This window comes from Alligator mississippiensis, chromosome 12 (genome assembly GCF_030867095.1).
Source record: "Alligator mississippiensis isolate rAllMis1 chromosome 12, rAllMis1, whole genome shotgun sequence".
NCBI lineage: Eukaryota > Metazoa > Chordata > Crocodylia > Alligatoridae > Alligator > Alligator mississippiensis.
Window position 1 is genome coordinate 55702670 of NC_081835.1, and position 23958 is coordinate 55726627.

Sequence of the window (23958 nt, forward strand, 5' to 3'; positions counted from 1 at the left end):
GATAAAATCTCCCACCAAATGAGGGAGAAGGATAGAATAACTTAAATGTTTAACTAACTCTAGTAAGGGGTGAATCCAGAAGGAAAGGTTTCTCTGCTCCCCACCAAACAGATAGTACTGGACTTTATATCAGAGGGAGAGACAAGCAGTTTGTAGTGAAATTTTCCAGCCTCAAAGTATGCAGCCTATTACTTGCTCTTCTGCCACCTACTTGTAAGGCTGTGTCTGGGGATAGTTTGCCATCTGTCAGCTCTGAATCCCAGTGTAAAACCAACCTAAGTTATATTGCTCTAAATGTACATTCATAGTTTCATAGTTGGTAGGGTCGGAAGGGACCTGAGCAGATCATCAAATCCAACACCCTGCCATGGCAGGAAAGAGTACTGGAGTCAAACAACCCCAGCAAGGTGTACATCTAGCCTCCTCTTAAAGACCCCCGGGGTAGGAGCCAGCACCACTTCTCTCGGAAGCTGGTTCCAGATCCTAGCCGCCCTGACTGTGAAGTAGCGCCTCCTGATGCCTAGCCTGAATCTACCCTCTGCCAGCTTGTAACCATTGTTTCTAGTCACTTCTGGAAGCGCTCGGGGGAACAGGGACTCTCCCAATGCCTGCTGGTCCTCCCTGCCTAGTTTGTAAACTAGGCCTGTGCAGAATGGCTAACGTTCACTTTGGATTCAGCCGATTCAGGGGACACTGATTCGATTCAGTGATTCGAATCACTGTCCCAAATCGATTTGGCCAAATCTGATTTGGAGATTTGGCTGCCACCAAATCAGCCAAATCTCCAAATTGGCTCCATCCCCTTCCCGCTCTCCCAGCCCCATCAATGGCTGCCCTACCTGGCCCCAGCTCCCAGCTCTTTAAAAAAAAAGCCCCCACTCACCAGCTGCTGCCAGGTTGGGGGGGGGGCGATCCCTGCTGCACCCCACTGCCCCATGCTGCATGGGGTGCTCTGCACAAGCCCCCAGAAGCCCTGACAGCTGCTGCAGCATCTGGTGAGTGCGGGGCTTCTTTTAAAAAAAATCTGGGAGTGTGGGCAGGTGGGGCAGCCATTGGGGGGCGGGGGCTGGGAAAGTGGGCATGGGTCGCGGGGGGTGCTCGGGGGGCTGAGGGAGAAGGCAGGGGATGGGATCTGGCAGGGGTCCCCCCATGGTCCCCTCTCCCCTCCTCCACCCCTTTTCCCCCTCCCCCTGCTTACTGGCACGGAGCCCAGGTCCAGCTCCCCGCAGCAGCGAGCAGGGACTGCCCAAATCTCCGAAGCTCTCCAGATCTTTTCCAAATTGATTCGAAGACCTTCAAATCGATTCAGACTTTTTTATTGGTCTCCTGATTTAATTCGGATTAAAAGATTCAGCCACTGAATCGAGCTGAATCTCCTCCGAATTGAATCAGCACTTGAAGCTTCACACAGCCCTAATGTGCCTGTGTCCAGGCCCCAAGTAGCACAAAGGGACTGGTGCCAGGATCCAGCATTTTGTCTTTGGGAATGGAGCTGAGATAAAGGAAAAGCAAAGCAGAACAGGCCTTTCTCCCCCGACGTCTCCACCGGCCCTCCCCCAGTGCCCTGTATCCTTTGCCTCTCTTGGGATATCAAGTTTTCCCAGGGAAACTTCTCCTTGCTTTTTTAAGGCCTAACATGCTCAAGTTGCCTTTTTTTTCCCTTTTGAAATGTTTGCAATTATTATTTGCTCCTAGTTCAGACTAATAGTTGCTTTTATTTTTTTTCTCCTTCCCCTTCACAGTGCTTTGGAAAAGAAAATAAATAAATAAAAGCCATCTTAATTATACATAAGCATCTGAGCAACACAAAGGAGCCGTTAACATAATCAACAAAAAGTGCTAATTCTAACAATCTTTTCCAGGGCCCTGCGTGGCATGTAATATGTGAACAGCTATTAGCTCGTGGTGCTCAAGAAATGGGCTGCCTCGCTGAGCTTCCTAGTTGTCCTCAGCCTCCGCAGAGCCCATACCCTCACATTTTCTATAGTATCCGGAAGGTATATATGTGCTCTGGGCCACGGAGGACGTCTCCCCTCCTTCCGATCTTTGCAACCACCCACTGCAGCTCTTCTGCCCTCTCTCTCTCTGTCTCTCTGGGCATCTGCAGGATGACACGATGCTCAAAGTTGAACGGGCATTGCCTGCCAGTTGGCGGGTGGAGACAGCGGCCTGGATGGGGGTGGGGGCTGAACTGTTGCCATTGGAGATGGCAACAGATGCTTCCTGGTGGAGGCTGAGCTTGGCTAATTCAGGGCTTTGTGGTTTGAGACAGAATCCCAATTATTTCCAATTAGAAGATTGTAGCGACAGCTGCTGTGAACGGGAGCCTCCCCTCGCTGTGCTAGGAACCTGTCGTGTTTAGCTGGGCTCTGATACCTGTGTCTGAAGGTCTTAAAATGTCCTTCCCTCCCCCTCCCTCATCCCAGCCTGTGTCCACCCCTCACAAAGCAAATCTTCCTCTTTCTTGCACAAAGCCACTACTCACATGGAACTTGGCAGGAGCATCCTTATCTCTCCCTAGCTGAACCTTTCATTTTTGCTTTTCTGTCTCCAGCTTTAAATATCCCCATTGCACTGCCCAAAACCCGCTCCTCTCCCAGCCTCCCCCACCACCTCTGCCTGCCTAATGATGTATGGGGCTTTGTCTTTTTGCCTGGAGCTGACCCAGCCTGCCGAAAGCAAAGGACAATCTATTTTGGTTTTTTTTTTCCTTGGCAAAACTCATCCCTGAAGGAGTTATTTAAGGAAACTGTGCATGGAGGAGGGGAGCCAGCAAACAGCAAAGAACTCCTGGTTTAAAGTGAGAGAAGCTGCTGTGAAAGTCCTGGGATCCTTTCTTCCCCGCCTCATATAGGCATATCATGTCATCACAGAGGCACTAAATAGAGGGGTTGCTGCAGTGTTTGGGGTCTACTGCTAGCCCTTCAGCTAAAAAAAGGTAGGTGAAGAGGTGGTGGAACTGCTGGGAACAAGAAGCCACTGATGCCTGGGGTAGCTGGCCTTTCTTCTCAGAACCACAAATCAATAGGCAAAAGAAAAAAAAAAATCCTGGGAATATATAAATAGAGATATCCTGGCAGGAGGGTCAGGGGAAAGAGCTTCATTTATAATTATATAAGGATAAGAAAATGCATGGCTAAGGGTGAAGTGTATGGCTCAAGGGAACCACCCGGAGTAGCATTGCTATTTGCTTGTGCTTCTTAATCATCAGAATGGACAGACGGAAAGTGAGCAACGTGATTCAAAAATGATCTCCAGGAGGGAGAGACATCCACCAAGCTCACAAATGCATGGGAAGCGTGATGTGAGTTTCTGATGAGGGTGCACTCCCTCGTGCAGTAGATGAAGTCCATTTTGTGCTGTTGTTCCACTGACCTCCAAGGGCCTTATGCTAGGGTTGAATTTGGTCTCTTTTGTTTCAGTAGGGACTAGCCATGCGGTCCTCCTTCGCTCTTGCAAATGCCTGCTGGAGGCTGCAGTAGCTCCTGGATTAGATCTGAGCATCTAACAGGGAACAGGTCCAGGCAATCTAGGGGAACAAGCACTGCCCTATGCACTCTGAGAAGGCAGCATTAGGGGGAGCCCATGCTATACCTTCATCCAGATTTAGTAAATGCTGCTGCTCATGTGAACTCTTGGAGGATCAATCAAATTCTCTGCTGGCACCAGCTCCATTGGCTTCAGCTCAGATATGCTAGTAGAGTGTGGCCTGTAATGATCATCTCCATCACCATCTTCCCCTGCGTTCTTTGTGGGCTTCAAGAGCCACTGTTTTGGCCATGACATTATTAGTGGTTCACTGTCATATTTAATATTTCATTTTGAACTCCTGGTAAAAGAGAAGCAATTTTATCAGTATATTGGAAAGATTAGGAAAGCCTGAGAACACAAATGCCACCCCAATCCTGTTCCCAAAACTACAAGCAAACCCCATAGATGCTGAGCTGTTGAAACTATTTAGTTATTTAGACAACTATTGTTTTTCAATCCATGTGCAGCACTTCGACACTACAGATGTACGTGCCTCATAAATGCAGATAAACGGACAAGATTAGCCCTTGACACCAGCTCATGCAAAAAAAAAGCAGTTTTCAAGGGCAAAATTAGTAACACTGTCAAGAAATACCTGTTATTTGAAACCTCAGTCTCAAGTCTCCAGAAGGGATACTGTTGGAGGGAAGAGAAAACCAATGGAGAAAAGACTTGAGCATAGACTAATTTTGTCAGTGACCCCAGCAACATTACTTATTTCACATCAGAAACCAGAAAAAAGTGGTCACATTTCCATGAGGGTTCAGCTAAATGGGTATTAAGCCCTTTTGAAACTCTGGTCATAAGTGTCATTATGGGGAACAGCGAGGTGTTGTGTGCTCTTGAAAATGCCACCCCACTTCTGGGCTGTTGGGCTTGAAAATCAGTGTGCATTGCAAAGTGTCTGCTTCATCCACTTCAGGTTCCTACAGTGGGGCTATAACACTTCACCCAGGCTGAACTTCCAGCCCAATGTATTTTCACCAGCAGATTTTTTTCCCCATAACAATATTGAGGTGACTAGCAGCAAAAGGGTGTTGATTTCCGTTCATTTGCAGCTTGCCTAATGCTAATTCCTGTTTTAATTGAATTAACCAGTGACCATTCTGGGCCACTCATTTATAACTTTCAAACAGCGAACTAACTCCTCCAGTTACATAAACAGATGGTCTTCCAATGGACGGCATTTCAGTTGACACCAGCTGAAGTTCTGGCCCTACAATTTAATTTATCCACACTAAAGAAAACATAGAGCCATGTAAAAATAAGTATAGCATGAACCCCTCCCCCTGTAAACAAACCAATGAACCGGAAAAACCCTTGTTTCTAACCAAGATACAGTTTTTAAGCAACAAAACTGCACTGTACCTATTACATCATGTACAAAACCCAAGTGCTTAAAAGCCAGGAAATGAATAATTAAGGACATCATACATCTTTTATTGTCTACATAATGAGCATGAAAGGTGAAATCCTGGCGCCATTGAAATCAGTGGCAAAGCTCTCATTGACCTCAGCTGAGCTAGGATTTCACCCAAATTGTTTTATCTAGTTGAAATAAATCTATATTTTATCACAACTCCACAACCTTAACTCTGACCCCAGTAGACAATATTTTATCAGTAATCTTAAAACATGAATACAAAACCTAACCTTTCTGAGGAGCACGCAGACTAAGAAGTCGTGTTAATCAAATGAAGCAACTGTGCATATATAAATACATATTTAGCCATAAATTAAACTCTACAAATGTTTTCTTATTGCATATATAGGAGAGTATTCAAAAGTCCTTGAATTGGTAATATTTTCAGCTTAACAGTATCCCTTAAAAGAAAATGTTTACACACCAAAAGTGATACAATGAAAATAATATAAAAAAAGGGAAAAATCATGGGTTAAGCAGGAGGTTGTCTTACTGAGATAAAATGTGAATTTTATTATACCTGATTTAAATGTATATGTTCATTATGTGGGCAGTGTAAGATTTCTGAAGTCCTTAATCATTCATTTCCTTGCTTTTAAGTGTGAGGGTTTTGCAAATGATGTGATAAGTAAGTACATTGTTGTCACTTAGCAACCTTAACTGGTTTCTGAAGTGAAGTTGTTTGTTTCTATAATAAATGAGCCTCTCAGATACCATGGTGATGAGCAAAGGAGACAGTGCATGCCTAGACAAAGCACTATCTTGATAAATATTATATTGCTTAGATATGTAACACCTCCACGAGGGTGGGCTATCTCCTTCCCCCCTCCTACCACATAGGGCCCTCATCCAAATACTGCCGACATGAATACAGAAGCTCCTGCTGACTTCGGTGGGCTTTGGTTCCAAGTCCTGAGTGCTTTCTTTTCTGTGCCCAGGCTCCAAATGCTGACACACTTGCCTCCTCTGATTCCAACCTAACCCTCCTGACCCTTGTGCCTTAATCCCCAGTCAACCACAGCTGGATCATATCTTGTCCCTTTGCCTGGGCTCTTTTGTGTGCCCTTCCAGTGATGCAAAGTGGCTGTAAATCTGGTTTAACTGGCAGCTGATTTCCCTCCCATCTTATAGACCCTTCTTCACTCTGATGGCACCTCCTCATGCCAAGCGTCCTGCCCAGGAAGATCTGACTGGGACAAAGGGAGGTCTTTCTTGTTGGGATAGGTCAAAGCCCCAGCAATCCCTACCATTCAGAATCACCTTTTGGGGCTATAGGCAGTTTGGGACTGAACAGCAGGCTTCTGGCTGCTGTAATATATATGGGAGGTTGTACACATACTTGGCATTAAACTGGGTGAAAGAAGTTGACTCTCCCTGCCCTCAAAAACACTGGGCTGGGCACAGTTCCAATGAAGCTGATGCCACACACTGATAGTTGCAACTCCTGCTTCAGCTCATTGGAGTTTCATTGCATCTCTTCCCACAGCATTCACCCGACATCCGTAGTCTTTCTGCTCTCCTCCCCTCAATCCCATTGCTTGTGCTCTCTCAGTGACCCCTTAATTTACACTTCCATTTTGCCATCTGCTGTTGCCACTCCTTATGTTTAAATTGTGGTTTTAAATAAGGGTGAGCCATGTGAACTTCCTTTTTTGTTTTTAGAAAATCACATCCATATTCATAGCCTACTAATCATGTTCAATAAATCAGAATTCATTGTGTAACATACTAACCCCTCATGTTGTTCCAGTTTTTAATCTTGTAGGAAAAGCAATCGTGTATGCAGTGCACTTAAAGAGGTTGAGTTGGGCTGTTGCATGTGTCTCATTGAGTCACTGCGATTGTTTGTAGACTATTGCCTGTGCCTCAGAATCTAAACTGTCACTTAAAAGTATAATTACACTTCTAGCTCGTATGATTATGAAAGTAACCTTCAAACTGTAAATTGAGTACAGCCGATGCAATGACGTCTACATGAATCTGCAGATCATTAGGTCCATCTGTGAGATCAGACTGCTGGCCCATCTTGCTTGGCATCCTGTCTCCTTTTCCAGATGTTATAAACAGGACCTACATTTTTGTTGTTGCTGAAGCTTTTGCTTTCTTCAACTTTAGTTTCATGAGGGCATTGTGCAGTGGGGGTGACCTTAAGGTTCTGAAAGTAGGTTACGGGAGTGTTAAGAAGAGACTCTTTGGTGGGGCCAAGTAACCCTTTTGGTCTAATATGCTGAGAGTTATTCCCATGCCGTCAGAAGAAGTTAACATAACTGTATGTTGCAATAGTGCTAAGAAAAGACACTAGAAGCCATTTGCTATGCACAAATGTAATTAGTCTTATGCAACTCAGGAAATATGCTGCATGTTCATGAGTGCCATGAACTATCACCTCATGTAGTAGCTAAATGTTTGAGTATAGACGGGCATACAGAATTTTCAGCACCGACTTTGAGATGTCTCAGGATTCATTAAGCCACATATCACTTCATACTGCCAGTAGAGATTGAGAAACAATTGTTGAGCTACTTTTGCAGAATGAAGCATGGGGAATTTTACTGGCTGACTCACTCAACGTTGGAGGCAGAAGCAGTAATAAAATGGAAAGAGTTTGGACTATCTGCCCACCTTTCTGCCTAATCCACATACCCTTCCCCCAGCACTGTAGTGCAAGCTACAGCGAGATCCTTGACTACTCAAAAAAACTGGGGAGGGGTTGTTGGGGAGGGGGGTGGGGTGATGACGTTCCAGCTCCTTCAGGAAGTGCTAATCAGTACAGCTCCATTAAGCTTAGTTGAATAACTTTAATTTACACCTACCAAGATTCTGGCCCCACATATTTCTTCCCCCACAGAAATAGAGCTATTATCGCCTGTAACAGATTTTGAGCTTCCTCCACTTAATAATTCAGTGGTGAACTTTAGAGCTGCGCTCAGTTGAAAAATAACTCACAGACTTGGTAAGTATAAAATCTCCATCTCTGCTGCCTTCACATCTCCCTCCTTCTCTCACCCCTGGCCCAGCCAACCTCCTACAATCTAAACATTCACTATTATTATTCACTGGAGCGAAAAAGAACGAAAAAAAAGTCATTTCCTCTCCTTGGGACAGTTATTGTTTTTTCTGCTCCCAGAGGTCTGAGGTCTCTGTCATTATATGTGATATTTTATAATAGGAACTGTTCTCCTAGGCACCAGTGAGTTCATCTGCAGAGATGTGCAGAGCCTGAAGATTCAAATTTACACCTCCTGGATGCAGCTGTAATTGGGACTCCCGGGAGAGGAAACCCTGACAAGTGACACAAATAAACCCTGCCAGACCCCCTCCAAGACCTGCAGCAGCAGAAATTCCCTGGAGGAATCTCGTGCCCAAATTACTCTTAAACAAATGCTTCTGCCATAACTGAGGATGTAGCTACCGATGGTCTGTGAGGTGTTTATAGAACACATTTACTGGGCTTATTTTCAACCGTTTTCTCCCAGTCAGTGAGAATGAGTTGCTGTGCTGGAGGACTGAAGCTGGGAAAAAAATCTAATCAAAACCCGTTACTGGAATCTTTTGTTTATACACAATAGTCACCCAGCCCTGGTTCTGAGGGTATAAGGAAAGCAAAACACCTCTCCTTTTGTATGGACACAGTTTTACTAGTAAAAATGTGCTTATGCCAGTATTTCTTATTTTCACAGGCAAAAGTGAATGAAGTACTTTAATGTTATTGTGGATGAGTCCAGAGTCAGATTTGCAGTGGCACACAACTGTTGGTAAAACAAATGTATCCCTTAACTAAGTAGTGAAGCTACAAAAGCTGTGTATTATCCAAGCTTCCTACAAAAATGGAAGTCTTCATTCCAAATAGAGATGCTCCAGTTCAGCCACAAGCCCTGGGCTTGATGAAAGAATCACCTGTTGAAACTCTTAGCACAAGGTTGAATTAGCAGATCAGCATGGTCTCTTCTGGTGTTAAAATCCAGGAATCCAGATGTGTATCTTGGCTTGGATATCCCGTAGAAAGTGTAGTGTGCAGGGCACAGAGCGTGAGAGAGGCATGCCACTGTACTGTGGGTTGCAATCTGGGTCCTCTTCAGGGGTTGTCTGACCTTTATTATTGTCACCCTGACATTGCCTTCTAGTCCTCTCTAGTGGATTTGGAGGACCAGGACTCCATAGAAAGCTTCCAGTTTAGGCCTCAGAATACATGGTGGCACAAATTCAGCTCTAATTTAAGCCCTTTCAGTAGACTTTTAATAACATACCTGAGTATGCTCACAGGTTAATGGTATTGCGTTAATTTAGTGAGGCTTTGAGAGAGAACTTTTCAGGAAGCTGGTGGATCCATTTCAGTCCTTCGTATCTTAGTCCCTTATCTGTCATGATAGAGGTCTGTTCTCTGGAACTTCTGATCCTGCATCCATTCCCAAATGATGGCGTATCCATGGGGCTTGTATGCTACTATACTGTCATGTTATATCCTTTACATAACACCGAGCTGGCAACCCACAGCGTCTTGAGCTGATGAGGACCCTCGGATGCTATTAAAGTTCCATTATGCAGCTCCTTTCACCATCTTTTTGCTTGTGGGAAGGTTTCCAGGTGCAGAACTGGACTTGTGTGCATTTCCCCAGCTCACAAACAGAAGATGATTTAATTGCACAAGAAAATGTTCCCTCTAATCTCATTGAATTAGTCATCTCTCCCTCAGTCATCTCTCTATATTTTTGGTTAGAGAGACTGAAAATCTTAATATATCAATGACATTTATAACACATGTTAATATTATAAAACGTCAGTGCTCTATTTGCAGAAATGAATACTGATGTGATGGGAGCGTTTTATTATGTCAATGACTTTCATAATAAATATGATAAAAACTGTGTCATCTTTTATTTTCCCCCTAAATAAAAAAAATATAAAGCCACCTAACCAATTATCTCAAGGTTACTGCTCCATTACCTGGTTAATTTATTCAACAGAGCTATTAAAAAAAAAGTTTTGTAATGGGTTTTCATGCTTTCATCATCTACTGATTGATTTTGTATACTTATTTATTTACGTAGGGCTGCACTATGATTCCTGTTATTCAGCATAAACAAGAAAGAGAAACCATATGTATCTTTAAGTTGATGACCCTAGAGCTATTAGTCCTCCATTTCATGGACAGGTTCAAACAGTTTTAAAGGGCCGAATTCATCTTGTTTCTGGTTCATATACTTAATGGAGGAAAGGTTTATAATTCCATGGATGGTGAGCTCTGGAATTAAGTTAGAATCATGCAGCTCTTGATCTCCCACTTTCTACACAGAATTAGTGTCTGTTCTATGCAATACTTACAGGTATCCTCATTAAAGCTCCTCCATCTGTTTTAGATGCATAAACCTCTGTGTGCTCCTTGTTTCTGTCCACATCACAGCATTCCACCTGGCATGACTGTGTGGGGCCAATATGGATCGGGAGGTGAGATGCAGGGAAGAAAGACATTTCTACCCAGTTGCCTCCCCTCACTTCACATGCAACTGAGTGGATGTATTACAGCCATGGCCCCATCCTAGCCTTTGCATAATCAAACCTGCAGTACTCACTGCTGAATACAGTACTGAATACTGTGAGTAAATGGGAGTGCTCCTACTGGAAAACAATGCTGACAACTCCAATATGTAGATTCACAAAATAATGAGGATAGACTGGGGTTACCTCTTCAAGGTTTTATTTTTCCCATAAGCATGAGAAGTAAAACCTAATATTAGAGAGAAAGAGAGAGAGATGAGATGCTTATAAAATACCATATTTGTTGGTGCCAAGGTTTGAACAAAAATTAAATACCAACAAACACTGCAAGACCCATAATACCATTGTGAAAGGCAGCAGCACTAAGTGCTGTGCTTGGTAACATCTGCATGACTGGTCCCTAAATTAGCATAAAACTTAGCGTTATACATTATGATAAGGGATATATAATATAATATTGCACATACACACACACACACCATTAGGTAGTTTTCAGAAGGAAGGACCAAGATTACAGCACTGAGATCATGCTGTTGCTATGGTTAGTAATGTGCACGTCCGGAAGATTTCTTAATTTTTCCTGTCTAGTTAGATACGGTTACTGCAAAAGGAAGCCTAGGATTATAAACCTCATGAGAAAGATGTCTATTTAGCAAGAGGCTCAAAGGAAGAGAAGGACGGGCCAGGGTGGATGCCTGTCATAAATCACTGTGCTGCAGAAAACAAACACAGAAGAAAATTTGAAAGTATGTGCCTAAGGTAGGGATCTTACATAGGCTTCTAGTTAGATTGCCAAGAGCATTTAGTACCCACAGGTCCTGCTGAAGTCAGTAAACTAAGTAGCTGCTGAACCCCTTGGAAAATCAGATCTGGCTGATGGAGAGAGGTGGAGCACTGGTGTGGGGTCATAGAAGGGAGCATTAGAGGGTCTGTGAGACATTCCCAGGAGAACTGGAGGCTCAGAGCCATTGAGAACTTAGAGAGTGACCCTCTAATGCTCCTCTTCACAGCCTTCAGAGCTGCCCAGAGGTATGACAAGACCCAGCTTTTCCTTCGATGGCATGTCCAGCTGGAGAGCAGAGCACAGCTTCCTGGGAGCTGTCTTCCAGAACTGCCAGTGCCCATTCCCTCTCTGTGTGGTAGTGGGAAACCTGGGGTACTGCTGCAGAGGTATTACAATGTCATCTGAACAGCATATTTAATTCTCCAGGGACTTCAGATTGAAGTAGTGCAGTCATATAGCCTGAGAAGGCTTCTCCCTCCCAAAAGTGAGCTATGGCAGTACTTTAGCTGAAGACCAAACAACAGCTCCTTAAAAGAAAATGCTGCAGCTTCTTTTCTAAATGTTCCATTGGGTTCCTGAGAGGCTTTGCAGCCATCTGCTTGTCTGTGAACTCTAAAAGACAGGAATCTGACTCATTAAATCAGTCCTCTGCTGCATCCAGTCTGGGATTATATGTGTGAAGATACAAGACACCCTGCAGTTGCAAGGAAGGACATAGAGGCTAGGGACAGACATTCAAAAAGTCTGAGCCTGAATTAATTCACTCTTTGCAGGTTAATCTAAGCTGCACAGATCACAATGATTAATAACTGGACTGATATTTTCTGTTAAACCAGGAAATGCAGCCACATTTCTGCAGTGGCTCAAGCCAGAAGCCGAAGGGTGTTAGAGCACACCTGCCAGCCACTGCCAAAGGGGAGGCTATCACCCCTCCCTGCTGAAGTCCAGTAGGCATGGCCAGGCACCAGCCAGGGCTAGCACAACATGCCAGCCACCAGCTGGGGAGGTAGGGGGGGAGTGGGCAGCTGCTGCCAGACTGAGAAATGGGGATGAGGGAAAGTCCTTTCTCTGAGGCAAGCATGTATTGAATGCAGCACTTTGCAAAGCATACAACAGAGATCTACCAAAAATCTTTGCCTAAGCTAAGATACAGCCCAGTGAACACACAGCATACACAACTTAGTCTAACTTCAAATGTAAACGAGGAAGACAAGAGAAAGCCTTGCATAAGTCTTACTAATCCTGTGTCTCCTTACAGCCAGGCATCCAGAAAGGATTTGTTTAGGTATTTTCACCTTTTACAGGTTCTGTTTTATAATGTAAATGTAGCTCTCTGCATTCTTTGGGGAAGCTGCCTGCAACTTCCCTTAACTACATCTCCAGCACATATGTATGATGATTGAGACTGCAGCCCAAGCCCCCTCCCTGGCACATTTCCAGGGGAGAGGGGACAGGGAGGAATTAACTCTGTCCCTGCCTGGCTGCAGGCAAGCCGTGGAGGTGTGGCTGGGGCTGGCAAACCCCAGGGTTTGTGGAGGTTGGGGATGGGGAGAATTTGCCTCAAGGGACCATGGCAGGCCAGCACCTGGGCATGCCTTGCCCCTGCTCGGGCTAGAGATCAGAGCGGAGGGGCCAGCCCAGAGCAGACAGCAGAGTCCCGCCCAGCCCAGAGAGCATGCTGGGATGCTGGGGGTGTCTGGTTTAATTTAAACCAGCAAGGGGTCTGGGACAGACAATGCCTAAACCCATTTTAACCAAATAAGTCTGATACTACATTCAACCAGGTTTATCTCAAACCACTTTTAGCCATTTTCAAACCGGTTTATGTGCACTGAATGTCTGTTCTGTATAGGTTTAAACCAGTTTCTGATCACTTAAACTGATCTATGTGTAATGTCTGTCCCTAGCCATTGAGTCAATGCTTAGCTCTTTCTGAGTTACGAGGAGAGGCTAAGGGACCTAAACCTGTTCAGCCTCCACAAGAGAAGGCTGAGAGGGGATCTAATGGTCATTTACAAACTAGTCAGAGGGGACCAGCAGGCATTGGGGGAGTCCCTGTTCCCCCGAGCACTACCAGGAGTGACTAGAAATAACGGTCACAAGCTGGCAGAAGGTAGATTCAAACTAGACATCAGGAGGCGCGACTTCACTGTCAGGGCAGCTAGGATCTGGAACCAACTTCTGAGAGAAGTGGTGCTGGCTCCTACCCTGGGGGGTCTTTAGGAGGAGGCTAGATGGACACCTTGCCGGGGTTTTTTGACCCTAGTACTCTTTCCTGCCATAGCAGGGGGTCGGACTTGATGATCTACTCAGGTCCCTTCTGACCCTATCAACTATGAAACTATGAGTGCCTCCCTTCTTCCCTTAACATAAATCTGGGGGTGGTTCACTCCCTCTCCCTTCTTGCCATAGGAAAACTCATAGCAGAAATTACTAGGGGAAGAGACTGGTGGCACCAGGAAGGAATCCCCTATCAGAAAGGTGAGAACCATTGCTTGTATGCATTCCTACGTGGACCCGCTGCTGAATCTGGGAGCCTGGACCTTCTCCCATTACACTAGTTCTACTCTCTGTGTCACCACTCTTTGCAAAGGAGAAACTCCCAATTTAACACTGCATAAGTGAAAGAGATTTGAGTCCCACTGAGTTTAGTAGGAAATCATATCCCTGCTACTGAATCGGAATCCTATAGAGGATGGGAAAAGTCTGTGGAAAGGCTATTAGTTTTTATTAACATCTTGGGGGCCTTTTCCATAAATGTCTCCCCATCCCCTTTCCTAGGCTTGGGTTCTTGAACCTATTTAAGCCATTTCCTTAGGCAATCCTCTACAGGAGGAGACAGTTCTTGCAAGGATACACTATCGTATTTAATTGATAGCTTCTCCAGCTTTGAAAGAGCTAAGTATTTCAGTCTCTTTAGTATGTGCCTGGGCAATGGTTCTCTTTCTTACATGTGAGTCCTGATCATGTCCTGACCTAGTTTTTCAAACTAGTCTTAAGCATTTCCATTCTTCCTCATCTCATGCTTCAGGAACTGGCCATCAGGAGACAACCCACAGGAGGGAAGTGACTGGCTGACCTGTGCTTTGGGATTTCAGAACAGAGCAGGGCTGGTCAGCTGAAGAACAAAGTTGACGGAAGGACATGCATGGGATGCTTTTATTCTACTTGGTACAACGCAGAGAGACACACTGCCGATGGTGTGTCCAATACCAGCAAACCCAGCGGAGCTTGAAATTGAAAGGTGTCTCATAGCTTGTGTTACACTGGAATACAGAGGAGAGAGGAAGACAGAAAAAATGGAGCTTACATAGGGAAGCTGTGCTAAGAAGTAGCTAAAGGAAGAAGAAGTTTATTTCAGGGTGATAGTGTGATTGCATGTTGCAGGAGTGGAGAAAACAGGAGGGACTGAGGAAAGCATCCAAAATGCTGAGAGAAAGAAGGGTTAAAAGGATTAGATAAGGAATGAGGGAAACTGGGTGGATTAGGGGAAGAGTCTGAGACTGCTAGGATCATTGTGCTACTGATAAACTGGGCTCAAGAGAATAAAGCTTAAGGGTGAGGTGTGTGGAAAGGAAGTGAAGTGTGGTGAGAGTCCCTGGGACTGGAAAAAAGTCCTGGGGTTGTAGATTTGGGAGTGAGAAACTCTGTAGGGAAACACCAGAGAGTGACTGAGGAACTGGAAAGACACTGAAGAACTGGAAATAAAGGAAAGACAGAGTGGGTAGGGTTGAAGCACTGCAGAATAGGATTGATTTCCTGGCTGGGGGAGAGGGCAGGGAGGGGAGACTGAGAAATGAGGACAGAAGGGGTGTTTCTGTGGTATTGGTAAGGCAAATGTATATTAAGGAGGTGCAAGTGTCAGGGGAATGGTGGGGGTTGCAAATCTTTTGCATTATTTTTAATTTGAGTTCATGAAACTCATTTCCTGTAATTTCACCCCTGCCCTTCCCCTCCACCTTTGTAAAGGGTGATTCAATTAAACGAGAAGGAGAGAGAGAACCGGCAACATATTTTGTGTTAAAGTAAAGGGCGATCTGTGTTCTCTATTTAGACTAGAAAATTCTCCGCCAAGCTCCGCTGGCATTTAAGGTGTTTATTCTTTCACTGAACTGTTTCGCACTCCTCCTCTTGCTCCCTTTTTCACAGTCTCTCCTAAGTGGAATGCAAAGCCAATAATGGCTGAGTTTCATTTGAACTTTCCACCTTGCAATATTGGAGTGGGTTCAGAATGAAGCCAGAGGAGTTTGCACAGGCCTAATTTAGAAACTCACTAGAGACAGATGGGCATTTGGGTGGAATAAGGGGCTGAATTAAGAACAAGAAAACCACGTCATTTGGGGGCAGGAAGGAGGGTTTTCTGTACGTGCAACTAAGCTAGTGCAGCGCCCAGTAATGCCACAGCAGGGAAAATGGATTGGGGTTCAGGAGAGTCCGGCAATGGGCCAGTTGCCCAAATGAAACCCGCATCGCTCTTCCCTGACGCGTGACCCCGACACTGTGGTGACTGTGGGTGGCGATTAATGGTGACAGCTTTATGAGCAGATCTGTGTGCTGTGATGATGAGACAGAGCTCCTGAACAGCTCGGAATGGGACTTTTAAAGGCTATTAAACCAGCTGTGCAATATTTTATGTTTCACACGAACAGCACCAGCTTGGCCTGTGCTAGTTTTAAAGGTGTGTGCGCATGGGTGTGTGAAAGCTGGAAAGAGCAGGGATGATACAAAGCTCTTCTCTCTGCCAGAGCTTGCTTCTGATGTGCAAGATAGGGGGGTGAGGGAGCAGAAGAGGGGCAAAGAGCCTGTTACTTACAATTGAAGTATCACTTTGCACTTCCAATCCCCACTATCTTAATGTTCCTGACAAACGAAGCTACATATTCTCATGGTACAGATGGAGAAACTGAGGCACGGTACCTCAGAGGCTCAGTACCTAGCACCTTGTCCATGTCTTCCAACTCCCCATCCAGGACTTTCCCTATTAGGTCACACACGGCATGTCGACATGAGACACTAACTGCACAGTATCCTAATAACACTGCACTGCAATGCGTCGCAGCACAGATGGTGCTAATACACTACTGTGCAGTGTTATTAGGCTACTGCGCAGTAGTGTCATTAAAAAGGTGTTTGCTGGTGCTAACACACAGTAACGTTGGTCACTGCACATTTATTTAGTACTTGGTTATACGAGTATTAAATTAAATGTACAGTAATCACTGTGCATTAATTAACATGTAGATGCACCCACTGAGTCTTCCTGAAGTACCTCTAGGTCGGAAAAACCATAAGAAGCCCCCATTCTGCACAACGTATCCGTTCTCCTTGCCTCCTTCACCATCTCTGCCTTTGATTCTCCCCTAGGTTCTGTTTCCTGCCTTCAACATCCATGATCCTCCAGTAGTTTTCCTCCACCAGAATTGCCCTTGATCCTGAATCCAGTCTCAACCTTCTTGGATTGTACGTCTCAGAGTGAGTCAGCTCTGACTTTCTAAGCAGAAGTCTGTTGGGTCTTCTAACAGGGCCTAGAGAAAGTATGTGCAGGCTTAACTGGAGGGTTATGAGGATTTGCCAAGGAATAATGGTGCTGAGGGAACTTTTGGAAAGGTACAGGTAACAAGTTGATGGTCTGGAAGGCTAGGGACAAAAGTTACACAGAGCCCAGTTTAAGTGATCAGAAGCTGGTTTAAACCTGTAACAGAACAGAAGTCCAGTGCTCATAAACCAGTTTAAAAAATGGCTGAAACTGGTTTAAGATAAGCCTGGTTGAATGTAGTATCAGACTTGACTGACTTGGGTCAAACTGGTTTGACTGATTTGGGTCAAACTGGTTTATGAAACTTCTGTTCCAGACCAAAGGGGGCAAGGGATAAGGGGACTGATTCTTCTCTGACTGTGCCAGGGAAACATTAGCTTTTATATTGGTTTGAGTGAGAGGAGAATTAGACCTTGGAGAGGGGGTGTTACTGGGGAGACAGAGCCAAGTCTATCGCTAGGATCTGAAAATAGACAGGGAGGGATAAGGCAACTTATCAAGCCTTGAAAGGAACTTTGAGGCTGGTTTGAGTGCTGCTCCCTCCTCCTGAGGCAGCTCTCACATCCCTGTCAGCCCAAAGAGCAATGATTTTCACGCCGCTGGTGTGATGTCTGAAACAATTCACATGTCGCCTGTCTGCACTTGCCCCTGGGGACACCAACACTGAAAAGTAGCTCTGTCTATTCTCCTAATTAATATTTTTTATTCGTTTTCAGAAAGCGGGTTGGTGAATTGAGAGCTCCTGAGATGGAGCAGCTGTTTGCACAAGCTAGAAGCCAGTGTCGCACAGGGGCATAGTACAGAGTCCCCTCCATCCTCTACCGTCTTGCTTTAATAAACCTCAGTCCTACCCAAAAGCCCAAGTTGCCCTATTCCTAGGACCACCCTGCAGGCTCCCCACAGCTCTGCTGTCCTTTTTCATCCTGGCCTGTAGCATCACCCAGGGGCCCCTCCTTCCTGTGTCCGTGCATCCAGAAGCTAGTAGGTATCATCCGCTTCTGTGCCCTACATGGTACATCTCGCCTCATTTTGCAGCATCTGATGTTCCCGTCTCCTCTGCGCTCCAGCACATACACGGCTCCATCATTTTGTTTTTGTCTGACTTGAGCCCTAAAGCCCACATTGCTCATTCCAATCTGCAGCACTTCTTATTGTCCCAGTGCTAGAGCGCCATGTAACTCTGCTGTGCCATCTTAAACAGTTTGCATTAACTGTTCCAGTCCAGCAGCTCTGCCTGACTCTGACTTGTAGTCAAATGTCAAAGTCAAACGTTTACTCAGCTATCACAGCTTAGTATGGTTAAAGCATGAGAGTTTCTGTAATCAGCAGCACACAGAGAAGTGATGTGGCCAGCATTACATCCAGATACCTTTGATTCCCCAACCTGAATGACCACATGCCTGTTTACAGTTGGGTGATTGGGAGCAGCTACAAATATGAATCTAGAATGGGACTCCAACTCAGGCTCTCCGCAGCTGTAGGAAGGCAGCTTAACTGCTTTGCACCTCTCAGCAGGTGCAAATGCAGGCTGTTTTCATTCTTCCTGGAGGAAAGGTGACATCTGGCCTGTTGAATGACCTTGCAAGAGGTACTCCCCTCTGTCTGCCAAAGATTCCTATCTGCAAAATGTAGATAATGATACTGACCTCCTTTGTAACAGGCTTTGAGATCAACTGATGGAAAGCTCTGTATAAGATATACCAAAGTTTACTGAATTACAAAAGCCATGCTTTGAATGCTCATGGGAATCTCAACTCCAAGTAATGACCAAATTGAACCATCAGTTAAAAAAAATAAAAAACAGCATAAAGTCCTATTTGGAACTGCCTGGGAAGTTTGCCAACAAAATGTATTTTGTCAAAAAAATCTGATTTATTTCAGTTGAAATAGTTTCCATGAATACCCTGAATATGTTTGACACAGAAGGAGCGTGTTACCTTACTGATGCCTGTGAAATAGTAGGACTGCATATTTTCTTCTCTGACCAGGTATTCTCTGAAGCTCTAGGAAGTAGGGTGTGATGGGAAAAGTTACACACACAGGATGTGCTCATACAGGTATGCAGGGTTTAACAGCAAATATGTAAAGGTAATATATGCCTTAGGAAAGTGAAAGAAATAGCCAGAGGCTGAGAAGAAAGTAGAGCATTATGCAGAGAGGGAGATCAAAGAAGAAGCAGAAGAAAACTGGAAGAAAGAGAAATATTTGGTCTCCTAACCACCCATTCAGCATAGCTTCTCCAAGGCACCTATTGCTAATATACCCAGGCCAATCTACAGCCATAAATGAAGAATATACCCTCTGCATCAACCCTTTTTTCCCCTTCTCTTTGTTTTCCTTGTTGTGATTCGATACAGAGAAGTGAGGACACCAGTATCTCTTTTGCTTTAGATTTGCCCTGCCTTTTCCCTAGGATCCAGGGGACTTGTTTGTATTAAGGTAACTGGCAAACGCGTTGTTCAAATATTAGCTGTGGCAGCAATACCACTGTGGGGGGAACAGTCAAGGCAAGCGGCCCCTTCAGTTGCAACACTTAACACCCGAAAGCTGCTGCCAGGCATCTTAGGTACTGAATCTGATCCAGAAATACCATCCAGCTCTGAAGCAGCCAGAACAGTTCCATTATTAATCATGATGATGACGATGATTTGAGGAGGAAAGCTAGAGGTTCCAGTCTGGGGACAGGAGCAAATACCTACATTATTCTACAAGGATGCTGGGGGGAACGGTGCTTAAGCTAGGTAGGATCCAGAAGAAGGAAGTTAAAGTCTTGGAGTCCCCTACAAGGAAGAGTGAAGCACAAGGAGGGAAAACAGATGGCATCTAATGCAAGACTGATACCATGCAAGGGCAACAGGCTGTACCCTCAGTGGATGCAAATGGGCATAACTCTAGTGCAATTAAGGTAGAAAGCTCAACTGGTTTGCACGTACTAAAGATCTGGGCCCAACAACTGTGTTCCCTAGAAGCCTGGTTATGATCCAGGTTTGTTTTAGGCATATTCAAAGAAATATTCAGTCAAGGACCTCCTCCCCCCTCCTTTATCTCTTCGGTTCAAGCTTTGTGCAGGGTATGATGAGGGAGATTTTCCAGGTACTTTGTAGAATCAGAATTAATGGGAAAAGTCTTATAGCAATGACTCAAGCTCCACAACCCCACTGAAATCAATGGAGTTTTATGTCGGGGATGAATTTGGGTCAATAATTTTATGATCATGCCTTCACTGATATACTGTTTGCTTAAAAAAAAGAATAAAACATCATCGTAAACCATGGTTTATGTTTAAACATAGAAACAACTGAATAATGCAGTTTGCTCCAAGAACAATAAAACGGAGAAGGGGACTTTTTATTTTCTTATTGGTAAATTTAGTGTCGCTAAACTGTGCCAAGTTGACAATATGACTGAAGTCCATCTAACAGGCTTATTGTAGGCCTATGCATCACAAGGTGACCCTTGTCTTTGCTGTAACGATTAGTGTCTCTCATCTCAGATCTGGAAGGGATCATCTGGATGACCAAGAGAGCAGTTAGGTCTCCAGAAGCCGTGCAGTCATTCATCTCTCTTCTGAGATCTCCATGAAGTGTGTGGGTGTATGGACCCTGTGCACTAGGAAGAGAACTGAGATTCCCCACTCATAAGCTAAAATTCACCTAATATCTGAATAATAGTGATAATGATAGGAAGCTTGGGAAAAATGATGTGGTGGTAATAATAATAATTAATAGGCATTTAGAAAAATGCCTGTGGTAGTCAGTCATCTATAGACAAAATCATAAACATATAATGAAAATTTCGCCCTGGTGAACAGTGTTGACAACTTAATTTAGGTTGCCTTTTTTTCCTTCAATCTAAAGGCACAGCCTTTGGAACTGCATGTTTAAATGGAAATATTAATTTTCATTTTAAAAAATTGTCCTTGTAGTTTCAGAGAAAAGTTTAGAAACATGATTCTAGGCATCCTAAAGGTTTGAAAGCCAGAAGACAAATAAAAACATATATTAAGAAATATGTTTATCATGTTTACCCTAATCTCCCTCTCTCTCTCTTTTTTTTTTTTTTTTTTGTAATGTCAGAGGTTAGGCAGACCCCACATAATAGCAAATTAGCGCAGGTGTCACATTTGCTGGAGTTGATATGAGTTGCACCAGCACAGTACTTGGCCCAGCATTTCCTTTTGCTATCAGCAATTTAGAACATAACTTCGGAAGAGATTGGCAGTCTGTCCACTGTGATCTCAGGCTTAACTGGGACTTCCTCTCCTACCCCCAGCCCACATCATTGTGCTAGTTCTTTGGTGCTTCAGAAATAGCAGTCCAGGGGAGACACGACCCTCAGCTAAAACAACCGTGTCCAAATTTCTACTTAGCTTGACTGGGAATAGAACAGAATTCCCACCCCTTCCTCCAGCTCACCTGCTTCCTCAAAACCTGGGTTCTCAGTATTGAAAGCCAATCCAAACAAGGCTGCTGATGCAGAAGTTACGTTTCAACTATTGTGATTATTGATAGTGCCTTGATGCTTCAGTCTAAGTGAGAGCACCATTGTGTAGGAGGTGCTACACATGCTTTGTGCAAAGCAGGATCTGCCGAGGGAGTTTCCAGTTTGACTGAACAAGACAATGGCTTGGAGAAAAGAAGGAGGATTATTATCCAGGTTTTATGGACATGGAATGGAGGCTAAAGAGACTGAGTATCACATTCGGTGTCACAGAAAAAGGCCATCATAAAACCAGACCAAGGTCACTGAATCTAGGTAAGGAACTCAAGGCCTTCTTTACCATGATGGCTGAACATCTTATAATCTTTAGAGGATTTAACCTCCTAATAGCCTATGAAACAAAGCAGGGCTCTTATCCCTGTGTTAAAATGGCAAACCGAGGCACAGAGATAAAGTGATTCTTTTTTCCCAAGGTCACAGGGGAAGTTGGTGGGAGAGCAGACTTGAACCTAGACCCCACAATGTTGCATCCCCATTAAGGCCAGGCTCTCAGTCCTGAGCATCCACCAGCTCCTACTCAAGTGAGAGACTGGGGTCTAAAGAGCAGCTACTAAAGGCCAACCTCAGAGTGTCCTTACCACTGCATTTCCAAGTTTAGCATGTGTGAGCAGAAGGCATGGCCAGGACCCTGTGAGAAGCTTATAGACACCATAAGAGTCTGTATTACTAGTCTCCTCCCTTTCAAGGAAAGCCTTGCTATAACCAAAAGTTTGTCCTTTCTTGTTAAGTTCCTTGACCTGGAGATAAAGTTGATTTTTTTGTTACAGCAGACTGGATATGTTAGAAATTGGAGAACATTGGGACCTGTAGTGCATTCTTTGTGGGGTTTTTTAAAAATTGATTAAAATTAATGGAAACAAACAAACAAACAAACAAACAGAGTCATTAAAGCAAAGCTATTGTTTTAACCTATATAAGCTCCAGGAGATTGATGGGCTAATATTTTTGTCTAGACAATTAACTATTTTGCTAATTGTGTCTTTTGTCTTTTGTTTGCCTTAAAATGTCCTGGGCCAGATTCGCAGCAGGGTCTGTATTTTTCTCTGGGAAGCAGGGAGTCTGCGTTTTCAAGGAATGCTTTTATTTAACAATTACAACAGCATAATGAATGGATCTGAGTGAAATACTGGAACTTTCCACTGGGCAGAAATTTTAGTTTTTAAAGGCTAAAATACCAGCACTTTGTGGGGAATCAAGAGTTAAAACAATGATTTGAAAAAGTTGACATTTGGAGGGGGGGGGTGTAGGGTCAAAATTAGTCTGTATCTGCCTTACATGCTTTTTACCCCTGTTGGCAGGGATATAGATACAAGGAAGCTACACACTCTACCTCTTCAGATCAAAAACCAGCAGGAACAGTAGTATTGCGATGGAAAATTCCCACCAAGCTCTAATCCTGGATGGAACCAGATTCAGTCTCTGGGTTCCCAAACCCCCTAATCACTGATTTCATCCTAGCAGAGCTAATTAATGACCTGTCTATCCATGTCTCTCATTAGCCTTTTTTCTGTTACATATCTGCTGGATCGAGAAGATGGCACTATGCTTCAGGGAGGTAGATTGCCCACTGTAAGTCCCACAACACTGCAAAGATAGCCGGTAGGGTGGTTGTGTTGGCCAGAGGCAAGAATACCTGCCAGAAGGTAGACCTCACAGCGTGAAAAGGGGGTGGTTTTCAACGTAGAGGCAGCATATCTGAAAACTAGTGTAGCTTGCTATTGATTTAGCACATCTGCTTCTGCACGTTTTGCAAAATCTCAGGGGAGAGCTGTGTCTGGTGTTGAGCCACCCACCTCACTGTGTCCAACCATCTACCAAGCTCCAAGTGCCTCCCTGGGGTGCCTCTCGTCCAGCTGCTCCCCTTCCTGGAGCATACCCACAAGCCTGGGGGTACTGCCATCATCACCCAGGGGTCTGGACTGTTTCTGGGCCCTGCGCCCCCTGGGGTACACAGGCCTTGTAGTTCTGGAGGGTGCTTGACCTTCTGCAAGAACCTGGGGTGCTTTCTTTAGTCTGATGCACCAATAATAGTCTCCCTTGGTCATCTGAGCCAAGGGAATAGAAAAGGCATGCCCAAAACCTCTCCCAGTGAGTCTGCCACACTTCGTACAGTGGAGAACTTTTTATTGGTACAGAGGGTTGGCTTAGGGAAAAGTACAGAATAGAGAGCTATCACAGAATAACCTTAGAGCAAACGGCGTGGCTAGGTAGCCTCTGATCATGGATCTCCTTCACTGCAAGCTATATGCCTAGATAAGTTTCAGGTAAGTTACCCCCAAGTATCATCCAGAGGCTGATTGAGCTTTCCTCTGGAGGCTGGCAGTTCATGGTGTGTCCATGAGTTTCAAGAGAGATCCCCACCTCTCTGCCTGGTCAGTTAGTCATGTTCCCCAATATGGTATTCTCCCTCCTCCTGGGCAGTCTTAGCTTATATTGGCCTTTTGACATCACCTTTCCAGGTCCTATCAGGGCAGGTGTTGTTTGCGGCCAACCAACTAATCAAAAAGCATCAGTGCTCACCTGATGAGAGTAACATAGGCTTGAGCTGCTGCCCCCATGCCATGAGGTCACTGCTAACACAATAGAGAGGAAGATCCACCCCCGTCTCACCTGGTTCCAGGTCATGTAGACAGAGCAACCAGAGTGACAGACAGGTAAGAAGACAATGATAGAGGAAACAAAACTAGC

At 44.6% G+C, this 23958-nt stretch overlaps 1 long non-coding RNA gene across 2 annotated transcripts; it reads left to right on the forward strand.

Annotated features, from left to right (window-relative positions):
• Nucleotides 1-2383: 2383 nt before the first annotated feature.
• Nucleotides 2384-9938, forward strand: LOC109286532 (uncharacterized). 2 transcript variants are annotated; one of them, XR_002094600.2, is made up of 3 exons: nucleotides 2384-2938; nucleotides 7803-7907; nucleotides 8139-9938. It is a non-coding gene; the product is annotated as an uncharacterized LOC109286532 (long non-coding RNA). The 2 variants fall into 2 exon arrangements; XR_002094601.2 differs by lacking the exon at nucleotides 7803-7907.
• The last annotated feature ends 14020 nt before the right edge of the window (nucleotides 9939-23958 follow it).